This window comes from Pongo pygmaeus, chromosome 7, assembly GCF_028885625.2.
Source record: "Pongo pygmaeus isolate AG05252 chromosome 7, NHGRI_mPonPyg2-v2.0_pri, whole genome shotgun sequence".
Lineage (NCBI taxonomy): Eukaryota > Metazoa > Chordata > Mammalia > Primates > Hominidae > Pongo > Pongo pygmaeus.
In genome coordinates, this window is record NC_072380.2 from 144,992,938 (window position 1) to 145,010,766 (window position 17,829).

A 17,829-nucleotide genomic window follows, 5' to 3' on the forward strand; every position below is an offset into this window, starting at 1 on the left:
TTCACCCTTCCCATCTGGCTGAACTTGGGCAAATCTATGACCTTTTGGAGCCTCAGTTACCTTGTCTGTAAAGTAGGGATAAGCATTCCCTGCTTTATCTGGTTGCAATGAGATGATGTTTGTCCAGGATTTGGCATAGAGTGTGACACACAGCAGGTGCTCTATACATGTTAATTTCTTCCATTTCTCGGCTTTTGCCCCCTTACCCTAGTGAGCACAAAGGATAAAGTCCTTTTTTGTGGTACTTTCCAGAGAGTGCCACATTGCGTGTTTTCACCCAGTGGTATACTCAATGCAGCAGCTTCTGCTCCCTTACCCCACTCAGAGCTTGGCACACAGGAGGCACTCCCTCATGTACTTGTGAAATAAATGAGAGAGTGAATGAATATGGGTGATCAAATCAGCTCTGCATGGGTTTGCGATAATTTTGAGTTTTCTGAAGAGCATGTCTGGTTAGGCTAGTCATGTGCCCCTGCCAGAAGCTGCTGCTACCTTTGAAGCTGGGTGCAGTGTGGAGGTCATGGTGTTGTGGCTGCTGGAAGAGGAGTGAACACTCCTTCTGCCACACAGTCACCCTGTGCTTTCTGAACACCAGGTCCTCGTCTGTCATGGCGGCCTAACAACATCTGCTTCATAGAGGGTTAGGGAGTATTACACCTGATAATTTCTGTAACATTTCTTGCCTACAGTCCAGCATACAGAAAGGCATTATGAAACCTTTGAAAAAACAAACGAGTGAATGAATGAATTGAGTATATGAATGAGCAGTGAGCAGTTGTTATTCCTGACTTCCTCTGGATCTGTTCTCTCTCGCCCAGTGCTGTTCCAGCAGTTTGATTGAGGAACTCCATTAATAACCAGCCCAGGATAAATTTAGAAAAACGCCAATGCTCAGCCAGCTCCATCTTCCTTGAACTGAAGTCAACATTTTTGGAATTGCTTTCCTGGCTGCTACTAGATAAATGACTAATAGGACAGAGAATATATCAGAGTCCATGGGCTAAAAGTAGTGAATGAAGCAGGAACTGAGCTGAACACACATTGAAGTCTTTCTGGCACTGCACTCTATGGAGACAGTACATTTCCATGCCTGCCTGCCCCACTGGAATATGTAGTGCTAGCAAGGCAAAGACTCTGCCTGGCTATCTTTGAACACAGCACATTTCCCTGCTCAGAACATCTGAGTGTTCAGTACGGCAACTAACATCATGGGCAAAACCAGCCTGGTGGAAGCATCCTGACAAACCATGTGACCTAGGACACATCATTTATGCTTTCTGGTCTCCAGTTTCCTCATGGGCAGAATGATGACCATAAGCCCATGCTTTTCATAGATGTTTAAGGGTTAAATGAGGTAATTCATGTCGAGTGCTCAGCCAACTGAGATTCAGGAAGCGCTCAATAGATGCTGGCTGTCATTATTCACTCAGTAAGTAATCCTTTCCCCACAGAAGCAGTAGAAGGCTGACGATGTGTGTGAAAAGGATGGATACAATTCCCTGGGCCACAAATAAAGGTTTTTTTGGTTGTTGTTGTTTAAATGAACTGAGATGAGTTTGAGAGATTCATATATTATTTTACAGTACTTCTTAATGCTAGTCTAAAAAGTTCAACATTGTCATTGCACTCCACTTCTGTAGGAGATAAGTATATGAGGAGCTTAATTCCAGATAAACTAAACAAGACAAAATTAATAGCAGCCACTTTTTCCTGAATTGAAGTTTCAGTATGATTGTTGAATATAAGGAAGATAATGAGAGGACTCTCTTGCTTCTATCTGTACTGGGATTTAGGATTTGCTTGTTAGGCATTTAAATGCTTCACTGCAACCTCAAACAGTCTGGATTGCTTTGGCCACGCTCACTTGAAACCCCATTGGTCACAGATGGCAGTTTAGACGGTGTTAGGAATCCAGATGCATGGAACAAAGTCAGAAGTCTCGGCTCAGAATCGCTCACAGCCATTGCACCTAAGAGGCTTATGGAATTCTTCCTCCAGCAAAGTGGATGATCAGCTTACTTCTTAATTGTGTTGCCTGAAATCCAAGACCTCAAAGGATAATCAAATGCAAGGCAAAGTTCACTGCTGAAACTCAAAACCCAACTCTGTTCTATGCTGTATGGATTTCCAGTGCATAATTAAGGTGTTGTTCTAGGAGGGCACTGCAGATCTTGCAAGAAAAGCCTTCCCCAGAGCTGACATCAGATTTTCTTCGAAAGCTAGGGGTCTTGACATGTTAAATGCAGGCAAACAACTTCCAAATATGAATTGTAAAAACTGCAAATAGGTGGACTGGGCATGGAAAAGTAAAATCAAGGTTGTTCTATCCTGGACAATGCGGCTCTTGTCCTGGGCTCCTCCTTCAGGTATCAGCACGGGGAACTTCAGCCATGTTCAACTCTGTGTAGTTTCTCCACATTCAGTGTTTTGCATGTGCTGTGAACTCGACCTGGGAAAATCTTCATCCCTTTTTTTCATCTAAATGACTCTTACTTTTGTCTAAAACATGGTCCAAGCATCAGCCCCACATCTGGACGTTCAGTCTAGTGGCTACTGAGATCCATCAGACATCCATTCTCTGTGCCCCTAGTCCACTTCAGGCTTTTCTCATCCATGGCACTCGGCCACTACAGGGAAATATTTGACTTAATAGGGACTCCCTTACTATATCAGTGGTTCTCAATTGGGGGTGATTTTGACCCCCCAGCCAGGGGAGATTTGGCCATGCCTGGAGACATTTGGTTGTCACAACTACTGCTGATATAATAATGGGGAGCACCATTGCCATCTAGTGGGGAGAAGCCAGAGATGCTGTTAAACATCCTGCAATGCACAGGAAATTCCCAGCAAAGAATTATCTGTCACAAATATCAATAGTGCTGAGGTTGAAAAACTGAATGGTAAGCTTTTGGGCCCGAAACTACCATGTTCAACTTGTATATACAGGATCTAGCACAGTGTCTGGAATGTTGCAAGCACTAAAAGTATTATTACAATGTTGAAAGAAGGAAGGAAGTAATAAAACATTCAATTTTCTGATTAACAAAATGCATCTAACCTCAGCTGAGAAAGGGACTGCTGTATAATGGAAAGAGTGTGAACTTTGAAGTAAGAGAACTGAGTTCAAATCTCTGCTCTGTAGTTTATGTTTCACTTAGGAAAGGCATTAACTCAGATTCAATTTCATCTGTAAAACGAAGCTAATATTTATTCATTCAACAAAAATGTGTTCCACACCTTGTAAGTCCCAGGCTCAAGGTAACTTGTTGAACATACATTGGTGATTAAAACCAATGTGGTTTTCCATCTCTAGTGAGCTTATGATAAAGTGAAGAAGACATACAATAAGTAAACAGACATATTCATTGCTAGAAATTTGACAAGGAGACCAAGAGAATGCAGTAATGAAGAACAACGGGAGGTTGACAGGTAGGGTGGCTTGGGAAGGCGTCTTGAGTGGATGGGAACATAAATTAGGAAACCAATTTCAGTAATCAAGGATTAAGATGATGGTGGTCCAGAGACAGAAGCTGAGATCTGAAGGGTAAGAAGCTGGATTTCAAAGAAAGGAGGCAAGAGCTCTCCAGGCGGAAGAACTGCATGTGGGTGCAAGGGGCATGAGGACTGGACTGTGGCACCAAAGGAAGGGCATGTGGCCAAAACATTCTAAGTGAGAGGCAGGCACCAGATGAGATCAGAGTCCAGATAAGTCAGAGACTTTAGAAATGAAATACTATTTAAACAGAAATAGAAAATAGGAGTTTCAATTGTATTCTAAGTGTACCTGGGGCCCACAAAGATTTTTGAGGAGAAAGTATTTGAAGTTTGCATTTAAAAAAACACATACCTGTTCATTGCAGCATTACTCACAACAGCCAAAAGGTGGAAGCAACCCAAATGTTGTCCATCAGTGGATAAGTAGATTAAAAAAATGAATGGACATACAACGGGATACCATTTGGTATTAAAATGGAAAGAAATCCTGACACATGTTGCAACATGAATAAACCTTGAGGACATTATGCTAAGTGAAATAAGCCCTTCATAAAAAGACAAATACTATATGATTCCACTTATATGCGATATCAAGTGTGGTCAAGCTCATATAAACAGAAAGTAGAATGGTGGTTTCCAGGCCCTGGGGGCACGGAACAGGGGAGCGTTGTTTAATAGAAATGAAGTTTTAGTTCTGCAAAGTAAAGTGTTCTGAAGATTGGTTTCATAACAATGTGAATATACCAAATACTATAGACCTGTACTTTTTTTTTTTTTTTAAACAGGGTCTACACTCTGTCATCCAGGCTGGAATGCAATGGTGTCATTTTGGCTCACTGCAACCTCTGCCTCCTGGGTTCAAGTGATTCTCCTGCCTCAGCCTCCCGAGTTACTGGAATTACAGGTGCTCATCACCACACCTGGCTAATTTTTGTATTTTTAGTAGAAACAGGGTTTTGCTATGTTGGCCAGATTAGTTTCAAACAAGCCTGGCTAATTTTTGTATTTTTAGTAGAAACGGCGTTTTGCCATGTTGGCCAGATTAGTTTTGAACTCTTGAGCTCAGGTGATACGTCCGCCTCGGCCTCCCAAAGTGCTGGGATTAGAGGCATGAGCTGCTGCCCCTGGCCAAGATCTGTACTCTTAAAAATGGTTAAGATAGCAACATTTTATGTTATGTGTATCTGACTACAATTTTAAAAAAATTTAAAAAGAACACAATGGGTTTTTTGGTGGAGAATGGATCCATGGTAAGCAAAAACAAAAAAGAGAGACTGAAAAGGAAACCACTGAAGATATCCAGGCAAAAGATGCTACTGCTGTGGAGTAGGGTGATTGCAGTGGGTAGAGTAAGAAGACTAGAACTTTGACATTGATTTTCGACTAGTACACCAATATTCCCTGATGGGTTCTAGATGGGCTGTGAGGAAAAAGACTGATAAATAAACACCCCTGGTTTCTCATTGCACAGATAGGTTGTGCAATCACATAGGTACCCTTATTATAACCATCATTATAAGCTATTATTTTTGGAGTTGGGCAAGACTTGGAACAAGCAAGTGTGGAGAAAAAATCAAAAGTGGAGTTTGGGACATGTTACTTTTAGGAAGACTGAGAGGCATCGTGTCAAGTAAGAAGTTGGGGACTGTGTCTTTTTTATTCATTGCTGTATTCCCAGACTCTATAATGGTTTCTGGTACACAGGAGTGTCTTAATAAATATTCATTGAATGGTGGGTGAATGGATGGATAAGTGAATAGATGATAGAGAGATGAATGGATGGATGAAGATGGGTGCATGGATGATAGATGGATGGATGGTGGATATATGGATGATGAATGAATGGAAGCAGTGTCACTAGAGCCAAAAAAGAGAGTATTTTGAAGAAAGGGGTAATCTGTCTTGTGCCATTTTGATATGAGTGCTCAGTACAATGGTGCAGACTGAGTGCCCAGCACAGAACAGCCAAGCCCACTTATAGGAGTCAAGGCCTTCTCTCCTTCATTCTTTCATCCTTTAATCTTTTCATGTGGAAAGGGTGGGGACTAACAAAAGATCTGCAGTCCCCTTTAAGAGTACTTTTAGAGGCTTCCTAGCACCATGGTCCACCCTGAGAGAGACAGAGAAAGCAGACAGGTAATAAACACCAGTCACCTTCCATATGCCAAACTTTTGAGGCTTTGGTGTCCTATTTTTCTCTCTAAGAAAAGACTATAAATGAAAGTTGCTGTCTGTGTTTATTTCTTAAGATATTTTATTCTTTAAAATGGGAAATGCTAACTGGAGATGAGATGATAATGAACGTGAAGTGGCCAAAAGAAAAGGGGCCTGGAACTTGACGGACCTTCCTTAAATGGTATAAACATTGAAGAAGATGATGATAATTTCTTTTTTTTTTTGAGACAGAGTCTTGCTGTGTCACCCAGGCTGGCTCTTGGCTCACTGCAACCTCCGCCTCCCAGGTTCAAGCGATTCTACTGCCTCAGCCTCCCGAGTAGCTGGGATTACAGGCGCACACCACTATGCCCAGCTAATTTTTTGTGTTTTAGTAGAGACGGGGTTTCACCGTGTTGCCAAGGCTGGCAATTTCTTTACAGCTTTCACACTGTTCACGGTAGAGCTGGGAGAACCAAATAACTCCTATCTTTTGTGTGATGGTTAATTTTATGTGTCAACTTGACTGAGCCAAGGGATCCTCAGATAGCTGATAAAACATTATTTCTGGATGTGTCTGTGAGGGTGGAAGAGATTAGCAGTTGAATCAGTGGACTGAGAAAAGATCAGCCTTCACCAATGTGGATGGACATCATCTAACCCTTTGAGAGCCCAAATAGATCAAAAGGAGGGAAAAGGTGAATTCACTGTCTTTGTTTGAGCTGGGACATTCATATTCTCTTGCCTTGGAGATTGGAGCTCCTGGTTCTCAGGCCTTTGAACTCCAGGACTTATACCATTGGAGCTCACGGTTCTCAGGCCTTTGGACTTGGACTGAATTACACTGCTGGCTTTCCTGGTTCTCCAGCTTGTGGACAGCAGATTGTGAGATTTCTCAGCTTCTATAATTACGTGACCCAATTCCTATAATAAATCTCCTGTTATACACCTCGATATATTCCATTGGTTCTGTTTTACTGGAGAATTCTGACCATACACTTTATTTCTCTACAGAGGAATTTATTATTTTGTAGCTAGAAACAAAGATTCGCCGTTCATTTAGGTTTTCTGTGCATTTTTCTTGGGACGTGGGTGTGCTTCTTAGCTGATCTAATCAATTGACATTTCTAGAGATTTCTCATATAGAATTGATAGATGCAGGAGGCAGATGAGGGGGGAAGGTCCCAGGGAATCTCTAACAGGCCTGCGCACTGGGAGGACGGGGTGGGGCCGCGAGAAGTTCCTGCCGCTTGCCCCGGAGAGGAGCCTGGCCTCTCCTGTTTCTGGGTGGTGACTTGGGATGCTATCTGTGAGATGGGGACCTGTTAATAGGAACCCTTCTCGCTTTGCTGTGTGGTTTTTCCTTTTTCCTTTTGCCCAATAAGTTCCGTAACCCCTCTCCCTTCAAAGTGTCTGCATGCCTAATCTTTCCTGGTCATGTGACAAGAACCCGGTTTCTTCCTACAACATTTTTTTGGTGCCCAGAACATGGGATCTGAGGAAAGGAGGGTGAAATGGGGACCCAAAACCTTTAACTTTTGCTTCTGAGCCTTTTGGTCCTATGGCATTTGCTTCATTGTTTTGGGACAGTAATAACACCTATCTTTCCTTTTACAATACAATACTGGAGGTGTTCCACATCCACCCCAAGGGCCACAGACATACGTGCAGGTCAGTTGGACCAGGCAGCTGCCTGCCTCCGCTTCCCTACTGGCTGGAGTGCATGGCTGTGGTGTGTGCCTCATGTGTGTGCAGTGGCCAATGGCCATGCAGGGTAAGGATGAGCCACAACTGCTGCCTGGGCCCCAAGCAACTGGCTGGCATTCTCCGCCACATGTCCACAGAGTCCCCCCATCCCCCAGCCAGAGAGTCCAGCTCTGTCCCACAATACTTAAGCTTCTCTCCCTGGTGCAGAAACCATTTGCCATAAGAATAAGAGGTTCTTCCCCCAGTCATCCTTTTCTCTTCTCCACCCTGTCAGCAGTTAACACAGCCGTGCATTTAACCTCCTTTTCTCTACCCTGTCAGCAGATGACTTTTAAACAAGGTGTTTTTTTTTTTTTTCCTTTTAGAAGACATTTTGTTGGGCTGGGAATGATGGGGATCGCTGTATTTTTGGTAGAGTTTTAAATGTGAGAAAGGATTTGTGAGGTTAGTCTTAAGCTGTAGCCAATCTGGTGTGCTTTGCACGTCTTTCTGTATGGCTGGTAGCAAACTTTGCTGCAGGCCTCCATCTTGATTTACATCCTTGAGGGCATGGCCTGTAACCTCGTGGCAGGGCTTTGTTTAGCCTTTGGGCGGCCTGGATTCAATCCTGGCCCAGGGAATGAGTCCTTTCTGGTTTGATATGTGAACTTTTGTGGTTTGTTGATTCCCTTACCCTCCATGAACCACCTTGGATTTTCCTTTCTCTGAGCCTTTAGTAAAGTTTGAAAGCCAGAAATATTGGCTGCTTGGCATGGCTAAAGTCGGCTAATAAGGGAGTTAAAAGGATTTTCTTAAGGCATGCTCACCTTAATTAAAAGTGGATTATCCAAGTTATAGTTATATTTACAAGGACTTTATGTTTTCCTTTTCTTGGACCTTGTTTTGCTGGGAAAAGGTTTTTTTTTCGGTTGACTGAAATATTTTCTTCATTTTGCCTTGCCACTTTTAATGCACACATGAGAGGGGAGAGACCTCTGTTTTCCTCCTAGAACCCCAGGAATTAAAAGTACCTGGAGGCCAATAATCCAAATAGGAGATTGGCAAACAAAAGATCTTATGGGGACTGGGTTTTCTTCTGCCTGTCTGTGTAGTTATATATGTGTTGTGTGTGTGATGTCTATAAAAAGAGCTTTAATTAATTGGCCTAAAAGAAGGTAAGTGCTTGGATCAAACATTTTTTAAAGGGAAGATAAAAGCTGTGGTACCTTTCATTTCATGTGACTTTAATCTTTGAAAAATAAAAACAGCCCTAATAATTATTGGTAAAAAGCAGATGTCATCAAAATATAAATAGATGGACTAAATTATGCAGGTCAGATACTAGGTTGGCTAAATGTTTTAAGGTTATAGGCTGCTTTTTTGGCTTTTGAGAACTTTTCAATTTGCCAGCTTCACAACTGGTAAGGCCTGGGGACATGTGGAACTAACTACACCCTTAATTATGTTGGAAGGAGTCAAACCTTGGCTGCACCTAGCACATAATCAAAACAACTTACCAGGTTTTACATTAAAAATTGCTAACAGTTACCATTATGACATGTAATTGAGAATACTGGAAATAGATTTATGTGCAAGGTGTGTAAGAACAGTAAAATGTGTTTTTAATAAAAGATTAGAAAAAAGCATAAAAATATAAATTCTCACCTAAGGCTAAAGAATTGTTTTAAATTAGATATGATAAAGCTAAAAGTTTAAACAAATGGTGGAGGTATTGTAAAAATTAATCTTGCAAAAATTCCACATGTGAACATATTGATTAAATACAAAAGGGTATTATATGGTTTTTCTGTAAATTGAGCATTAAAATAAAAGCACAACAAGGTATTCTCAAGGCACTAATCTCTTTAGCAAAATTTGTAAAGGGTTATAAAAGGTTTTTGCTTTTTTAGAATTTCTGAGTCATCATTTTGGCAAAATAATTTATGGTACTATGTAATTCTATTTCATAATGTCAAGTGCTTTAAGCCTCTAACATATTTAACAGGCTTGCCCAAATCAAACTTCCATTTCAAAACTGTGTTTCCTGATATCTGGATTTTTGGATGCTTCAGAGGGCCTCTAGAGTACCCAGAAAAGAGAAGTAAATAGGATTATTTGACATGTTTATGTATATGGGATTGCTACAGTTGTATTCAATTTTTTTTAGGCTATATTTTGGTGAATAATATCAATATATGTTCCAAAATTGTATGGGATTTCTAAAATTCTAATGTCTAAGTATGTGCTATCATAATTAAGGTTATGTTAAGTTATTGGATACCATGAGATAACCAAACTTCTTTGTCAATTGTGTTTCTAACTCTAACTACCTTGGGCATTTTGACAATTGTTGTCTTGTTTTAATCTCTTTCAAAAGATGGTTTATAGTAAGCTACAGAACTTTGGCAGATGCTCTCAAATACAGGTTTCTGATAACTTTGGAGACTGTGCCATTGGAATAAAGAAAAAATGTACAGGACTAATGAAGAGCTAAAATGTTCATGAATATCAAGCAAAACAAGAGCTAACTGAATGAACTCACAGAAAACCAAAGCAATCTTTTTGACTTTTGCTTGGAATATTGCTGGTTTTTGTTTTGTTTTTCAGAGTCAAGGAAACTTACTTTGAACTATTTACAGAATTTAACAATTGAGTAAGGTATACTCTGTGAACAAAATTTGGAGCATGTTTCTTTCTCTCTGCCTGCTTGTCCTAGAATTTGGAAACTAGTTGTGAGTATTCTTTACTCATGGCAATACAGTTGTTTGCATCACTGCAATAAGAATCCATTTTCTTTTGCAACAGGACACAATTATAGAAACTGGTTGTTTTACCAAGGCTTTGACTGGAAGGGTATTCTTCTCTTTAAGGAGTCAAGCTTGACTTGCAGAGCCAATACAAGCCCCTTGGAAAAAAACTGGCCTCATACCTTTGTCTACACTGTCCCTGTACAGGGTTCCTGACCTGTGGTCAGTAAAAAATGTCACTTTCTAACAGGCCTGGGAGCTCCAAGTTTATCTTGGGACCTTAAGAGGAGAGGATCACCCAACTCATAGGTGTTTGAGGATACAAACCCATGGCTGGGCTCTGCTTTAGAAGGTCTTATCTGAGATTCCTTGTGGGACAGAGTTCCATCAAAGCCAATCTAAAAGGCCTATGTAGAGATAATTATTCTAGCTGCACTTTATGCAAATAATCAGGCCAAGTATAAGACTAAAATGTATTTTGCAAACAACTCCATCCTATCATGATTTTTTTAAACAAAAACGAGTATTGGAGAGAGAGGAATTATGTCTCAAAACATATTATAAGTTTGTCATTAAATTCTCAACTCATTAGTTGTTTTTAAGTTTTTGCCTACATTTTAGACTAACCCTGATTGTTCCTGTGAACCAACCAGCAATCTCTGGCTGCAGCTCAGAAGAAACAAGAGGGATGGGTAATGTAAAAATCTGGATCAATATCCTAGTTCTGAGCCATTATCTTGCAAATCCTGCTAGATGATGGGAATAGAGTGCCCCTAACCCAGAGGTTTCCTTTTTGGGAAAGTAAGACCAAGAGAGACAAACAAAGCCAAGCACCATGCATCCAAAGAGATCCTTTTCTCTCCCTGTATGTGTCATAAGACATCCTTTTCTGTCCCTTGTTAGAGAAGGACTCCATTCCACAGCTTAACTTTAGTATCCAGCTTATGATAAGGAGTCCATGCAACCCCCCAAGATACATTTTTGTTCCAAACTCAATTCCAAGCTTTGGGTCAAAGCCCTAGGAAAGAAAACTGGATCTGAGGGATCCAGAGGCAGATGATAACACCAGTCAAAAGGCACAGCACAGGTTAGCATGACTGATTCCTGCTGATTAAGCCAAGCTTCCCGTTTCATGGATAAAAACACCCTCTTATATCACACTAGTATTCATGGCATAAATGAGGTCTAGGTAATTCAAGGCCATTGACAGCAGGGGAAAGAGGGCATATGTGGGTAATAGTGGATACTCCTACCCCACAAGTCCCCCCCATTAACATGGGTGAAAGCCTCTTTAACACCCATGGGTGGCACCCTGTCATGGTCACCAGGACTCAGGGATAGAAGGAGGAAGGAGAGAAAGAGGAATGCCTCATTTTCCCTCCCTCATGTACCCTAGGTATTTGATAGGAAGAGAAAGGAGCCAGGGACACCTATTCCCCTCTATCTAGATGAGTAGCCATTCATCTTCAGTCTGTACCCCTTTCAAATGCATCCTGAACCCCTGGGTCGCCTTTGAAAAAAATGCCTTTTTTTTTTTTCCTTTTTCCTCCTCTGTCCTCTCTTCATTGATAGGTAATTGTGTCTGTGTATTATGGGACACTCCCTTCAGATAGATCCTCCAAACTGGGAAAAGTTAATGTCCCAAATCTTAAGCTGGTTGGCTTAGGACTGGGCTCAGGGGAAGGGAACCCAGAAGCCTGATGTGCCACCAAAAGGGTAAATTTTTTTTTTTTTTTTTTTTTAAACCAGTCAGGCTTTTTGCCCCCTTCTCCCCATACAAACTGGTAAAAGCCCCTGGGATTTTTGAGCTGTCCTTACCACACCCTTTTATTTCATATTTATACGTGTTTTCTAACAACTCAGTTTGTCTCTTCTTCAGGCCATGAAACTCCAGTCATGCAACTGGAGCCTTGGGCAATGGCCCCTTCTGGTGGGAACCCTTGGATAGGCCCCTGAGGGCGATTTGACTGCCGTTTTCCCAAAACAGCACCCCCTGTCAACAGGCAGCAGTTAAGATCTGTCTTCATCCTTATCCTTATCCTTATTCTAATGGCAGTTAGATGTACTTCTTTAGAGGAGGGAGTGATAGATGCAGGAGGCTGGTAAGGTCCCTGGAGAATCCCCAACCAGCCTGTGCACTGGGATGATGGGGTGGGGCTGCAGGAAGTTTGTGCTGCTTGCAGGGAGGAGGAGCCTGGCCTCTCCTGTTCCTGGGTGGTGACCTGGGATTCCAGCTGAGAGATGGAAATCTATTAACAGGAACTCCTCTCACTTTGCTGTGTTATTTTTCTTTTTTCCTTTTCACCCAATAAATTTTGTGACCTCTCACTCTTCAAAGTGCCTGCATGCCTAATCTTTCCTGGTCATGTGACAAGAACTCATTTTTTTCCTACAATAGAATCAGGTGATTGGAGAAAAGATCACAGGCCTAGGCACCCACGGCTTGATGAAAGAATGAAAGATGGAAGGAACAAAATTAGGACCTTAATTCTTTCTTCAGTTTGGTGTAAATCTACTTAGCCCTTGAGAGGACAAAGGAAAGGTCTTCAGTGGATTCTTCCCTGTTCTCTCGTTTCTGGTAGAGCTTAAGAGTTTCCTTCCTTTGTGCCTGTTTCCCCTGCCCCTGTGTCTCTAACATATCCCTGCCAGCACTCCCGACACTACATTGTTCTTTTCGGCTGACACATCTGCTCCTCCCATCAGATTGTGAGGGCCTTTCCCATTAGGATATGAGTTACAATTCCCTGATAATCTTCAGGGCTGACAAAAAGCAGAGCTCTTAATGCTCAGTGTTTAGGTTAGGGAAGGCAGAGGATAGAATGAAGGAAGGATGGATGGAAGCAAGGAGAAAAGTGTTGCAAAGCCAGGATTCAAATCTACGTTGATCTGACTCCTAAACTAGCTCTACACTATATGAAAATAACCCCAGGCCAAGAAAACCTGGAAATACGGGTGCAAATCAGGATAACAATGATAATAAAAGCAAACCTTTAAATAATACTTACCATGGGCCAGGCTCTATTCTAAGCACGCAATCCTTACCACAGCCCTAGGAGATAGGTACCCTTATTATAACCATCATATAGATGAGGAAACTGAAGCACAGTGAAGTTTGTAATGTGCCCAGAATCACACAGCCAACATTATTAAAAGTAATCTGTAACTTGCAATGTCTAACGTGGCAAAACAACATGGTTCCAATTCTACTATTGTGGCTGGAAACTTATAGCACAAAGGACCTGAAGTGGCTTGGAAATCATCTAGCTCAATCTCTGCCTTCTAGAGATAAGGGACCTTGGGCCCAGGTGGCAGGTGATTCCCAAAGGGCTGGCTATTCTGGGGAAGGGGAAGGACAGGTAAAGCAAGGAGGAAGCAGGATTGTGATTGGACTGACCACTGGATTGGAAGGAACAGCATCATTATTCTGAAATAACTCTGATGTGTTAATTGGGTTCTCTCAGTTAAACAGGTTTGCAAAATTAGTTCTGCTGAACTCAAAGGCCTGTTTGGTTCCCTCTAATCCAGTGAGTCTGAGGATCTATGAGGATGATTCCAGGACATTTGCAGCTGGTACTCCAATGACACTGATGTGAATGTGGAGAGCGACATATTATTTTCTTCTGGTCTCGTAAGAAATGTTTTCTCCATTTACCCAAATCTCTTGTCTGAATAATACACCAGTTGATCAGCACTGATCTCTAGTGAGCATCTATCATGTCTTGAAGAAAGCATTTACTACAGGCTGAGCTCTCTTCAAGACATGATAGGTATGATTCCAGCCAGCCCATGTGGTCAGCATTATTATGATTTCCACAGATAAGAACATGGAGACACAGAGAGGTTGCATAAGTTGCCAAGAGCACACAGCTAATTACAAGGGAAGCCAGGTTTTGAAGTCTAGTAGTCTGACTCTGGACTCTGTCCTCAGTCCCTACGGCTATGACTACCTCCTAATTCTACTACCTAGTTATTTTTATTCCCTGGTTAAAGAGAAGAAATGACCATAGATCTGGAGGGATCCAGGCAGATGCAGGTTCAAATCCCAGCCCCTGTGTGAGTTGTTTCACCTTGCTAATCCCTAGTGTCCCCATTGGTGTAGGGGGATAATAAAACCTAAATCTTTCATAAATATCTATCTCAAAGTCATGTGTCCTGGATCTGCTGAGACAGGTTCCCACCACATGCAACCTACCACACTTGTTTTTGGCAAACACAGAGGGTTAAATTGTGTTGCCCCACACAAACATGTAGTATCGCTAACCCAATACTTGGGAACATGACTTTATTTGGAAACAGGGTCTTTGCTGATGGAATCAAGTAAAGATGAGGGCATATTGAATTAGGGTGGGGCTTTAATCCAATGACTGTTGCCTTTATAAGAGAAATGAGAGGGAGATTTGGGACACAGACACACTCAGAGGGAAGAAAGCCATGTAAAGTGGGAGGCAGAGATTGGAGGAATGAGTCGAAAAGCCCAAGGATCAGCATGAATTACCTGAAGCTAGGAAGAGGCAAGAAAGGACTCTGGTCTACAGCCTTTGGAGGGAGCATGGGCAGGCAACATTTTGATTCCAGACTTCTAGCTTCCAGAACTGTGAGAGAATAAATTTCTGTTGTTCTAAGTCAGCCCATTATGTGGCAATTTGTTATGGCTGCTCTAGAAATCTAATAGCAAATGAGGGCTTGGTGAATGTACTTAGTGAAAAGTTCTATTTTCAGACTGATGAAGCCAAGTCAGGGAGCCGAGACACATTCTTGTGTGCTAAGGGATACCATACTCATAGGTAGAGAGAAGGCCACATGAACCATACGGAGGACCATCTTTTCCCTATTTTTGAGGTCATAAAAATGCAATGTCTATACTTTCAGAAGAATTGGGAAGAAGCTGATAACTCTACTAGCTTCTCTACATGGAAGGAGGTGAATTATCCAACTGGGTTATGGTGTGTGCAATAGCCATTCACCCATGTTCTTTGATTGGGAGAGTTCTGTATTAAATGTCAGTGTTCAGATATGGTCTTTCTCTCTCTAGCTCTCAGTACCCAGTGGCTGGCTGGGAGAGTGTCTGCTCTGTCTCTGTGCTGTTTCCAAGGACACACTTGGTGAGAAGTGTTGCCCCCAGAGCCAATCTTGCTTTACCCAGAAAATGTAACCTGTGTTTTATTTTATTTTATTTTTTATTTTTATTAATTTCACTTTAAGTTATGGGATACATGTGCAGAACGTGCAGGTTTGTTCCACAGGTATACATGTGCCATGGTGGTTTGCTGCACCTATCAACCCATCATCTATGTTTTAAGCCCCACATGCATTAGGTATTTGTCCTAATGCTCTCCTGCCCCTTGCCCCCCATCCACCGACAGGCCCCGGTATGTGATGTTCCCCTCCCTGTGTCCATGTGTTCTCATTGTTCAACTCCCACTTATGAATGAGAACATGCGGTGTCTGATAACCTGTGTTTTAATCCTTTGATTTCTAGGTATATTTCTTAATTGGTTCATAATTCAGAGGGGAATTACTTAGCCCTCCACACCCCATTATCCCAAGAGGAAAACTGAGACTAAGCCTTCAGGACATATCTGGGATTCCTCTGAGGTTAAATAAAATTGGTCCAAATCTCACCTCTGCATCTCAGTTACTCTGCAGCCTGGGATAATGTTGCTGGGTCTGGATAGCACGAGAAAATACTAATAGCTATGGGGTTGTGTTCAAGCCTTTTGTTTTGCTCTGGTTAACAATTTCCTCATCAGTAAAATTAGGGGATTGGATTGATTGAGCTCTAAATTCATGTTTACCTTTAGTAGTCATTGATTTTGAAGCATGGAAGGCATTTGATTGCCAACATTGTTCATGACTCTGAGATAAATTTCATGTGGCTGATGTCACAGGGAGAAGGCAAAGTGTGAATTATAGTGTCTAACCAAATGTTCTTTCACACCACAGATGACCCTGGCTCTGTGCCTTTTCTTGCCTCTATAGCCTCCTCCTGTGTCAGGGACTTCAGCTAGGTGGGCCAAGAAAGGGTAGAAGAAAACAGAACGAGCAAAAGGGACACCTGCCGTGACTGACTAGGTAACTGTTCCCAACAGCTGGAAGGAGGAGCATAGTGGTAGGAACCATGAACTACAGAGCTAGACCAACTGGATCCAAGTCTTGTTCTTGCTACTTTCTAGCTTTGTGATCTTCTGCAAGTCACTTATCTATCTGACCTCAGTTTCTCATCTATAAAATGGAAATTAAAAATAGTACCTATCTCTTAGGGTGGTTATGAAGAAGAGATGTGCTTACAACTATGCCAGGGAAGCAGTCAGCATTCTTTGTAAGTTACTATTGGATTCTTTGATCCAAAGAATGATTCTCTACTAAATTTGACCACTCTGTAGTGGGAAAGACATAATCATCACATAGGAGATAAAGATGGTACCTGGGACAGATTTTTTTCCCTCTCCAAATATGAATACAGAGGAGAAGATTCCTGAAGGCTGCTGTTCAGATTGAATTGGTAGAAAATACAGAGTGAACCCTTGGGCTCAGGCAAGCAACTGCTGTCAACACAGTTATCTATTTTGAGAATTTAAAAAATGCTAGTTTCTATCAAAAAGATGTCCATAATTATCAGCACTGTTGCATGTCTACTGAATAGTTATTATTGCTGTTCAAAATGATGGACCTAACACAAAACGCCAGTCTTAATATGGTTAACTGTTCACGTTCTTTAATGCAATATTATTATTAGGAATTTGAAAACTTACAGGTAGAATTTATGCCTGTAATGAACAATTACCATGTTTTGTCTACTTGATGTTTCATCCCTCATTCTTTGAGGAAAAAAGGGCCCTATTCTTTTCAAGAACTGAGTATCCCACTTCAATCATGTGACTCTAATGGGGGCTGCTAAGTATAGTATCTTACACCACACCCACCCACTCTAACAGGTGGAAATCTGGTCCAGAGCTTAGACAGTAGCGGCTTTTACTCTTCAAGGGGTAGAGATTGTCCAGGGTGTGAATATGTGACTCAAACTGGGTCAATCTGAATGCTTCTCTGGGATTTTAAAAACTGGTGTTTGGTGAAGGGTAGATGGACAGAAGACAGAGGAAATATATGTGATTTTGGAGCTGTTAGTATCTACTGCTTCACTGATATGGACAAAGTCGGCTGAGAGTAAAATTATCACAAAAAGAGAAACAGAGATAAGAGATAAAGAGAGAAAATCCTGGGGTCCCATTCCTTGTTTCTTAGGGGTTCCCACCCTCTCTGATGGCTGGCTATGTGAACCAGTACACCTCCCTCAGTTTAAGTTGGGTGGAACACTATGACATTTGTAGAATAATGAGTCCATCCATCCATCCATCCATCCATCCATCCATCCGTCATCCACCCATTCATCCATCCATCCATCTATCCATTCATCCATCCACTGTCTCGCAAAGTTAATATCTACTGAAAGCCAACCATGTGTCAGGCTCTGTTCCAGGAACTGTGTCAGGTGTGGGAGATAATGCAGCGAATAAAACAGAAAGAGCTCAGCCCCTTGGAGGCAACTGACTTAATATATATAACAGGCAATCATCATAGGATCATGGGGATAGAGACAGGGGCATGGGCAGAGGGTCAGGAAAAATCTCTCTTGGGAGGTGACATTAGGCAGGCTCCCAAAGGAAGTGAAGGAGAGGGCTACATAAAATGTGAGATAAGACCTTCTGGCTGAGGGAAGACAAGGACTGAGATCATGTGTCCATTGTAT

General features: G+C 41.8%; 1 protein-coding gene across 2 annotated transcripts in view; it reads right to left on the reverse strand.

Moving 5' to 3' along the window:
• KCNQ3 (potassium voltage-gated channel subfamily Q member 3) overlaps positions 1–17,829 on the reverse strand; it is a 364,542-nt gene that overhangs the window by 21,518 nt on the left and 325,195 nt on the right. The window lies entirely within an intron of this gene.